We start from the raw sequence: 10736 nt of genomic DNA on the forward strand, positions 1-10736 counted from the left end.
TTTTTTTAAATGTCAGAGGCAATGCAAATGGGTACTGTTTTAGAAATGGAAGCAGAAATTAATATACATAAATTTAGAAGAACAAATAAAGAGTTTGAAAAAAATTTTAAGTCACGGCAGGTATCTGAACCTAGAGTTTAAAAATGCTTTTTTAAAAAGTATGAAGAAAAATGCTAATATGGATAATACAGAAAATCTTTTAAAATTAATATAAAAGTAACCTGCAACAAGCTTACTACAGAGGGGAAGCAAACTCAAAATACTGAATTGGAAAACATACAAATGATAGACCTCTGTGGTGGATTTAGTACCTCTCTTCCCCCCTGCCCCAAATGATGGGACATTTAAAGAAAATTTAAAGGGGAAAAACCTTGCAAAATGAATTAGAATGTATAGAGAAAATAATTTTTTATTGCATCTGAAGATAAGTCACACAATTATCAGAACAAAAGAGTAAGCCCCTGATAAAGTCATGCCTCCTCAGTTCTTGGCAGCTCCAGGTAGCAGTTCTCAAAAGGTCTGTACAGCTCCAACTAGCCCTCAGCAATCCGGGTGGCTTCAGCTGGCAGTTCTTTCTCTCAGCAACTCTGGCCCCTGGCCGTTCTCTCTCTGCCTACACCAAGATGCTCCCAAAAGTTCTTCTGGCCTCTGCTTGGGCCTCTCTAAATCAGCACCAGCTCCACCCAGTTTAGCCCCCTCTCTTCATGTCAACAAGTCCACAAACTCTGGGTTTTAACACAACCCCCAAACCAAGTCCATACAAGGGGATCTTTAAATTCCCTTGTAATGATTACAGACGTCTCAATCCCCATGTTGATTTGATAAGGCACAGTGGATAGAGTGCCAGGCCTAAAGTCAGAAAGACTCATTTTCCCAAGTTCAAATCCAACCTCAGACACTAGCTGTGTGACCCTGGGCAAGTCATTTAACACTGTTTGCCTCAGTTCCTCATCTCTCAAATGAACTGGAGAAGGAAATGGCAAATTATTCTAGTATCTTTGCCAGGAAAACCCTAAACAGGGTCATGAAGAGTCAAACACAACTGAACAACAATCTAATTTTCACTAAAAGATCTTTTAAGGATCATCTGCCAAAGGTGCCCAAACTTACTTGGCCAATGCCCCATTAAAAAAAAAAAAATTAGTGCCTCCCTGGGTTTAAGTTAACTCTTATTTTTAACCAATGTGGTCCCCCGCCCCAGCACTCAGGGCTAACTACTGCCCCCTCTGGATTGTCCCAACATCCGCCAGGATGTGATGTCTCTTGGAAACCCAACCCAATCCAACCTTTGTCTTCTACTTTGTCATCTTCACCATATCTTTTTCATACTTTGTGTTTTTGAAGATCTTTTCTATAAAGCCTTACCTTCTCATTACTTAATAAGGGAAAGTGGAATTTTTTCAAATCTGATTTTGTAAACAAGTTCATGTTCTCTATCAAAATGGAAATTCTGGTATTGATTACTAAATATTGTTAAACAATTTAAAATCTGGTAAAGTTACCTACTAAATCCTCTCAAATGAGGTAATATTTATAATAGCACTTAATCGTGGGTATGCAATTAATGCTTTTTCACTTCCTTTTGTCTCAGGTGTTCATCCAATAGAAAAGGAGTCTACGTAGTTTGTGTAATAAAACTACACATTCTTTCCCACGAAAAATTGATGCCAATGAATTCCATTTGGGGGGGAGGAATTATGTCAATATAGCTTCAAGATATTTAATACTTTCTGAGTAATTTTTAACCATACATGAAAGGATTTCATGAACAAAATTCTTAACTATTAAGAGTAGTAGATCAGGGGCGGCCAGGTGGCTCAGTGAGTAAAATGCCAGCCCCGGGGTCAGGAGGACCAGAGTTCAGTTCCAACCTTGGACACTTAACACCCACATACACCAAAAAAAAAAAAAAAAAAAAACTAGCCACGTAACCTTGGGCAAGTTACTTAACCACAATTGCCCTCCAAAAGGGGGGGAAAAAGTAGTAGATCAACTGAATATTTACATACTTAAGAAATGGATATGGGTAAACTTAAAAGATTTGTATAACTTTTTGTTTTGGGGGGGAAATCACCTTGGTTTTGGGCAGGGGTTTTCCCAATTGCGTGTTTTTTTCCCCCCAAATGCACGTAAAAAACAATTTTTAACATTCACCTTTTAAAATTTAGAGTTCCAAATTCTCTCTTTTCCTTCTTCCTGCCTGAGGTCAGCAGTTTTATATAGGTTATACATGTGCAGTCATACAAAGCATTTCTATATTAGTCATGTTGTGAAAGAAAAATACACATACACCACACACACAAACCCACAAAAAGTGAAAAATAGCATTCTGCATTCAGACTCTATTAGTTCTTTTTCTGGAGATGGATAATGCATTTTTCATTATGAGTCCTTTGAAATTGTCTTGGATCATTGTATTGCACAGAATAGCTAAGTCCTTCACAGTTGATCATCATACAGTATTACTCTTACTGTGTATAATGTTTTCCTGCTTCTGCTCATTTCACTGTATCAGTCCATGTAAGTACTCCCAGGTTTTTCTGAAATCATCCTGCTCATCATTTCTTTTTTTTCCATTTTTCAAATGCTTTATTAATTTCTGATTTACATCATTAATTTCCACCAGATTTTGCGTTACAAATTTTCTCCCTGTTTTACCCCTACCCACCAACCCAGAATAGCAGTCCCACAGGATATCCCCTCCTCCAATCTGCTCTCTCCCATATCTTCTCCCATACCCCCTTAGACTTTTCCAGAAGGGCATGGTGGATCTCTGTGCCCCAGTACCTGTATATCTTCTTTCCCAATTACATGTAAGATAGTATTAATAGTATATACGTATATATAATTTTAAACATTTGATTTTAAAACTTTGAATTCCAGATTCATTCCCTTCCTCCCTTGTCACCCACCCTTACTGGGAAGATAAGCAGTTCAGTATAGATTGTACATATGTAGCTAATGCAAAACATTAACATAGTTGATAAATTGTAAAAGACTGACTATTTCCCTCCCTCCTATCCCACCACCCACTTGTTCTATTCCCTACTTTGATCTCGTCCCTTTTCAAAAGTGAGTGCTTCCAACTTCCCTCCCCCCCAGCCTGCCCTCCCTTCCATCATCCCCCTTCTCATCTCCTTCCCCCTACTCTCCTGTAGGGTGATACCCTAGTTAGTGTGTATTTCATTCCCTCCCTGAGCCAAAATCAGTGAGAATGAGGTTGACCCATTCCCTTTTGCCTTCCTATTCTTCCCCTCCATTGTAACCCTTTACCCTTGCTTCTTTTTTATGAGATAGTTTACTCCATTCTCTCTCCATCTCCTCTCATTATATTCCTCTCTCACCTCTTAATTTCCCCTTTTAAGTATCATCCATTCCTATTAAATTGGTCCTGGGCTTTCTATCTATGTATACCTGTAAGCATTTTCATACTGAGAAAAGTTTCATCAATTACAATTATCATTTTCCCATGTAAGAATGTTAATAGTTCAACTTTGATCAGTGGCTTATGATTTCTTTTCCCTGTTTACCTTCTCAAGCTTCTCTTGCTTCTCCTATCTGGATGTCAAATTTTCTATTCAACTCTAGTTTTTTCATTAAGAATGCTTGAAAGTCCTCTATTCCACTGAATGACCATATTTTTCCCTGAAAGATGATACTCAGTTTTGATGGGTAGGTGATTCTTGGTTTTAATGCCAGCTCCTCTGCCCTCCAGAATATCCTATTCCAGGCCCTTTGATCCCTTAATGTAGATGCTCAAATTATTTCTTCCTGGCTGCTCGTAATGTTCTCTCCTTGATCTGGGAATTCCGGAACCTGGATATAATATTCCTAGGAGTTTTCTTTTTGGGATCTTTTTCAGGAGGTGATCAATGGATTCTTTCAAGCTCTATTTTGCCCCCTGGTTCTAAAACATCAGGGCAATTTTCCTTGAGAATTTCTTTGAGGATGATTTCTAGGTTCTTTCCCTGATCATGACTTTCAGGTAGTCCAATAATTTTAAAATTATCTCTCCTGGATCTATTTTCCAGGTCAGTGGTTTTTTCCCATGAGATATTTCACATTGCCTTCTATTCTTTCATTTGTTGGGATCTGTTTAACATCATCTTGATTTCTCATAAAGTCACTAGCTTCCATTTGCTCCAGTCTAATTCTGAAGCAATGATTCTCCTCAGTGAGCTTTTGAGATTCTTTTTCCATCTGGCAAATTCAGCTTTTTAAGGCATTCTTCTCCTCATTGCCTTTTTGAGCCTCTTTTGCCAATTGAGTCATCTGTTTTTTAAGGTGTTATTTTCCTCAGTCAGGCTGTTGACTCTCATTTCATAATTTTCTTGCATCGTTCTCATTTTTTTTCCCAATTTTTCCTTCACTTCTCTTATTTGCTTCTTAAGGTCCTCTATGGCCTGTAACCAGCTCCTATTTTCCTTTGAAGCTTTTGGTGCAGGAGCTCTGACTTCACTGTCTTCCTCCTGTTCCATGCTTTTCTCCTTTTTGTCCCCAAAATAGGAGTCTAATGTTGGACTCTTCTGTTTGCTTTGCTTACTTTGCCTGGTCATGTCGCCCCTCAGTCACTTGACCCCTGGGCTTTTTGCCACAGTAGGACTCTGCCACCAGATGGGAGCTTTCGTCTCAAACGCTGTTTACTCAGTTGCCAGAGGTATTAGATGGGTGCCCCCTCTGAAGTCTCCACATGCTCTGGCAAGCTGGACACACACCCCAGGACCTCCTCCCTAGACTGCAATCCAGATCCAAGCAGGTTGAAGCAAGAGCGATTACCCCTCAGACTGGTGCTTGGTCCCTCTACACTCTGCAGGCCAGGAGCTGAAGCTGCCACGTGTGGCTGGCTGTACCAGGTGTCTCAGCGCATTCTCGCCCTGGGGGCTCTCCCAACTGCTGGTCCCAAAGTCCATACTGCACTGACCTCTCACTTTGTCCTTCGCATCCATGTGATGATGAATCTGGAAACGGCCACAGCTGCTGATAATCTGGAGTCCCTCCAGATGGCGGCTGGTCAGACCTGCCCTGGTGCTAAAGCTTCGGCATGGGGCTGGGCTCGGCTCCCAGAGCGCTGTGCTGGCTGATTCCTGCCAACCTGCCAGGCTGTCCTCAGTGGGAGGTTAGCTTCTCTGTGTCATTTTGTGGGTTCTCCAGCTCCAAAGTTTGTTCATAGTCCCCTTTTTACATGGATTGGGGAAGGTGGAAGCCAGAGCTGTGGGGAGGTCCTGCTTCTACGCCGCCATCTGCTCATCATTTCTTATAGCACAATAGTATTCCATTACAATCATATGCCATAACCGTATACCCCAAGGCCTGATGGATTCACAAGTGAATTCTACCAAACATTTAAATAACAATTTCAATACTATATAAAATGTTTGGGGGGAAAAGAAGCCAAGGAGGCCTACCAAATCCCTTTTGAAGCACAACTATGGTTCTGATACCTAAACCAAGAAGAGGTAAAACAGGGAAAGAAAACTATAGACTAATTTCCCTAATGAGTATTGATGGGAAAAATTTAAGTAAAATACAACCAAGGAAATTATAGTAATATGTCACAAGGATTATGTACTGGGAATAGGCGGGGTTTATTCCAGGAATGCAGGACTGATTAAATATTAGGAAGACTGAGCACAACTGATATGCTTCTTCAACCATTCCCCAATTGATGAACATCCCTTCAATTTCCAATTCTTTGGCAACACAAAAAGTTGCTATAAATAATTTTGTACAAGCAGGTCCTCTTCCCCCTCATCACCTTTCTTTTAATCTCTTTCAGATACAGACCTACTAGTATTGCTGGGTCAAAGGGTATGCGACAGTTTTATAGCCCTTTGGGCATAGTTCCGAATTGCTCTCCAGAATGGTTGGATCAGTTCACAACAGGAACAGTGCATTAATGTCCCAATTTTCCCACATTCCCTCCACTATCATTTTCCTTTTTTGTCATATTAGCCAATCTGGTAAGTATGAGATAGTACCTCAGAGTTAATTTAATTTGCATTTCTCTCATCAGTAGTGATTTAGGGCATTGATTTCTTCATCTGAAAACTGCCTATTCATAGCCTTTGACTATCAATTGGGAAATAACTTGTGTTCTTATAAATTTGACTCAGTTCTCTCTATAGTTAAGAAATGAGGCCTTTATCAGAGATGCTTGCTATTAAAAAATCCCTAGTTTTCTGCTTTCCTTTTGTCATTTATTGTTCATTTTTCATTCTCAAAGATAAGTTTGACATCAGATACGTGATGCTGTGACTTGCAAGTGAATGGATTTAAGTGAGAGAGGGCTGTGCAAAGTCACCAGCCTCACTTTCTCCTCCAGAGCCATCTGGGTCCAGTGGCACAACAGATCAGGACGACTAGAGGTGGTCCCAGATGCTCCAAGATGGGAGACCTTGACCTTAAGCTAAGGTCTTAAACAGGTCTCATTTGACTGAGTCAATGCCCATTCAGTGATTAAGGCTAGGTAAGAAATGAGGCAGAAGATGGTAGAAGACCTTCAGAATTCCTGTCCAAAACAGAAATAGTTGCTATTTGCATTTATTCTGAGCCATCAGAGCTCCAACAGTGATCAAATGAGGCTTGGGCTGGGACCTCTTGTTGGGCAATTACAGAGCCAAAGTGATTTGGGTTTAAGGCATGGTCCTTAGGAAAGAAATCTAGCCCACAAACGCCATGATATCTTTTTTTTTTTTTGGAAGGCAGGTGGGTTAAGTGACTTTGCCCAAGGTCACAAGGCTAGTTTTTGTGTTAAGTGTCTGAGGCCAGATTTGAACTCAGGTCCTCCTGACTCCAGGGCTGCTGCTCTATTCACTGTGCCACCTAGCCGCCCCAACCCCATGATAACTTGCAAGGTTTCAGTGATCCAAATTTATATTACTTTGGGCAAAGCCCCTTCAGGTAAGGTATGTTTCCCTATGTGGATAGAGGGAGAGGAAAGTGTAGCACCAATGTAAAATTCACAGTGCCAACAGTCACTATAAATATACCTGCATAGTGCTTGATCACAAAATATAACAGACTCTCCATAAAGAAGGCAAAAGGAAAACATTCAGACACCAGAAAAACAAATCCCAAAACCAGTAGTCTTAGTAGCAAAGAAGTTAAGCCATAACAGCACAGAGAGCCACAGCATCTTTTAGCCTCCCACAAACCAACACAAGCCTAGCTGTTAAAGCAGGTGCCAAACACCAACTTTTACTCACAAGCCTGTCACTCTTCGCTGCATCCTCTCCCAACCATGTCTAGCTGCTCTGACTCTGCTTCCTGTGGACTCTGCTCCACCCTTCAGCAAACTTCCCACCATGGGGTCCATGTGATTACATTCAGCCTATTAGGGGGCAGAGTATGTTTTCAGAGCAGGGAAGGTCCTCAAATTCCCTTAGGCTTATTAAGGGGCAGGGAAAAACTTCAAAATCCTATTACCATTACATTTTGCCCCAAGATCTTTCATGTTCCATACAAAGCAAAAATACATTAACAATACATTTCATTGCATAGATTAATGAGAGTTCAGGGGTTACTGATGTCAACAACTTTGCAACAATATAATGGATAACAGAAAATAAGTACATAAAACAATCTCTTAGGGTGAAGGCTTGGGCACAAACACTCCATCTTTCTCCCCTCAAACAAATGGGGCTCAAAATCTTGGGGTAAGGGGCAAAGCTCTCTTCTCCATAGTTATTTCCAGCTGAAATTGGATGTAGAGCTGTCCCTGACCAAAGAGGTCCCATTTGAGAGGTCATTTCTTTAGCTGGCATCCAGAGCTTGATTGACACCAGGTCCAGGAGATCCCATTCTAAAGGTCAGTTTTTTAGCTGGCATCTGGAACTCAGTCGACACCAGGTCCAAGGATGGCATGTCACAGTCATGGACAGGGGGTAGCATCCGGCTTAAGCAATGAAGCATCTGCAGGTGGAGAGTACTAAACCTGGAGGAAACAAATCTCACAAACAAATTTAACAGACAAAAAGAGACAAATATAGAGGCAGTCATGCCTCTTGAACTCACTATCATAGCCTCATCCATGGAAGAATATATGAGTTAAGGATACAGTTTGGCAATCATCATCTGAGTAAACAACAGCCATGGTATAATTGTCTTTCTCCACAGCCTTTGGAATATCATCTGGCTTCTACTTTCCCCATACTCTAGCTCCCAATTTTATTCTATTAGTAGAACCAAACCCTTCAATTCTTCTGATAGTTTTTTCATAAGGAGGATCAGTTTTCAAAAGGGGTATTGTTTCACAAGGATAATAACCACTTGAATTATTCTATCATTTTTACAAAACTATAGGTTCTTCACCCAAATTTTGGAATGTCACAATAATTTATAATCATACATTATTCCTCGACCTGCTAAATCTGATTTAGGTAATAGCTGTCCAAAATGATTTTTAGGGATTCTCATACATATTCCAGCAGAGATGTTTCTTATTTCTTTTCTATCCAACCAATAGTCCTCTAAACAATGTAAATCATATCCTGCTGAACCAGGTTTTCTGGATACAGTGCTGGGATGTCTTGCCTCATAATCCAATACTCAATATTTGAGATCTTATGTGTTTGCTGTTTTCTGATTTGCAAATTTGCGGTCATCATTCTGGCTAGAGGTGTATTTCCTCCCAATGGTCTATTATTCAAATTACTCAAAGCAGCAAACAAATTATCTTTCCAGTGTTGAAACAAATTATTAGAGCTTCCTTAACTGTTCTTTCAATAATCCATTCTTTCAATTAACCCAGATGATTTTGGATAATAATGGAATATGACATATCCATTCTATATTGTTTAATATACAATACTTCATTTCATTATCTTTGAAATGTGACCCATTGTCACTTTGAATCTGCATTGGGGTTCCATAATATAGACTTATGAGATCTAGAGTTTTACAGGTGTTTTTCTGGGTTGCATTCTTATAAGGACAAGTCACTAGTACACCTGAATAGGTGTCAACACAGGTACATATAAATCTGCATCCTTTATCTTGGGGTAGGGACCAATATAGTCTATTTGCCAAATTTGGGCTAGGACTTTTCCTCTTGCTATCTCTCCAGTTATTACCCAAAGGATTCCTTTTCAAACTGACATATATGACATTCCTCTGCTCTCTGTTTTAGCAATGAATGAGAGATACTAATATCTCAATCTTATGCCCACCATTGTGTGGCCTAGAATACTAAATGACCGGCCACTTGATGGACTCATTTTGCTAGTACTGGATCATCAGTTGGTGTCAGAGTAGGGACGATATGTAGAGTAGCAATCTTTGCTAGTTGATCAGCGTGTGCATTGTACTCACATTCTAGCGTGGTGAGGGCCACATGAGCATCTACATGAAAAGCTGACAAATGAATAACCAAAGACATGTCCCATATATCTTCCCATAATTCTTTTCCCCAGACTTGTTTACCATGAATTTCCCAATTTTAATTTTTTCACATGGGCATCCATGTAGCTAACCCATTAGCTACCACCCATGAATCAGTAAATACACGACACTGTCCTCCTTGTTCTGTTTTGATGGCTTGATGTACATAAGTTCAGCATATTGACTACTTCCACCTATCCCAGTACTTTCCAAAGTCTACCTAGTACATGGGTTATAGGCCACTGCTTTCCAGTGTCTTTTATGGCCCAAGTATTTTGCTGTCCCATCAGTAAACCATCCATGTTTCTTCTCTTCTTCAGTTAGTCCATCATATCCATCACTCCATTTTACCAAGGACTGTATCAACTGTTGCTTTGTTTCAGGGGATGTATCATGTCCCTAAGTATCAATGTTTGCTATAGATTCATATAGAGCAGAAATTCCACTTTTGCTTGTTTTAGCTCTATTTTGAATATACCATTTCCATTTAATTATGCTGGCCTCTTGGGCATGTCCAATTCTGTGAGAAGCTGGGGTACTCATTACCCAAGTCATAATTGGGATTCTAGGCCTTAATATCACTTCATGGCCCAGAGTCAGTTGTTCAGTCTCTACCAAAGCCCAATATGCAGCTAACAACTGCTTTTCAAAAGGTATATACTGGACTCCAGATGAAGTTTCCTAGACCAAAATCTTAATGGTACATTTCAGCTTTGTTGTTTCTGCCATAAACTCCAGTTTGCATAATCATCCTGTACAGTCACTTGTAATTTCACAGGGCCATTTCATTTTGCATAGGCCATAAATCTAGGGCCAATTGTATAGCAGCAGCCTTGGCTTCTTCAAAAGCTTTACTCTGCTCAGGTGTAATGTAATGCCAAGGAAAGGCAACTTCCCAAGGTTCAGAATACCAGCATAGGTGCTCTCCATTTTATTCAGTGACAAATTAAAAACAGAGAAGGTCAAAACATGACATCATTCAAAATACAGCATTTACTAAGTGTGATTAAATAATCTCCAAGTACTACCCACCCCAGGACCTTTCATTCATTCAATCAATTACAAAGTCCCTGCTCTAAATACTAGTCCACCCCTAGGCTGTACCTTCATTTAGTCCATCACAAAACCCCTCTTCTCAAATGGAGATTAGTTTCCAAACATAAGTAGGACATTCATTTGTTCAACCATAGAACACAAAAAGGTCAAAAGTTCCCCACCCCTGGATCACAATCGAATCTACCCCAGAGTTACATCAAGTTTAAGCACAGCACTTAATACCCAAATGGAGGTCTTTTCTTCATCTTGACACCAGGCAAGTTCTCAACAATCAGTTCCTGGGGAGACAAGGCTTAGCAAGG

The sequence above is a fragment of the Petaurus breviceps genome, unplaced genomic scaffold (genome assembly GCF_028583685.1).
Source record: "Petaurus breviceps papuanus isolate PSGF00001 unplaced genomic scaffold, PetGlider_PUasm1.0 118, whole genome shotgun sequence".
In the NCBI taxonomy this organism is placed as follows: domain Eukaryota; kingdom Metazoa; phylum Chordata; class Mammalia; order Diprotodontia; family Petauridae; genus Petaurus; species Petaurus breviceps.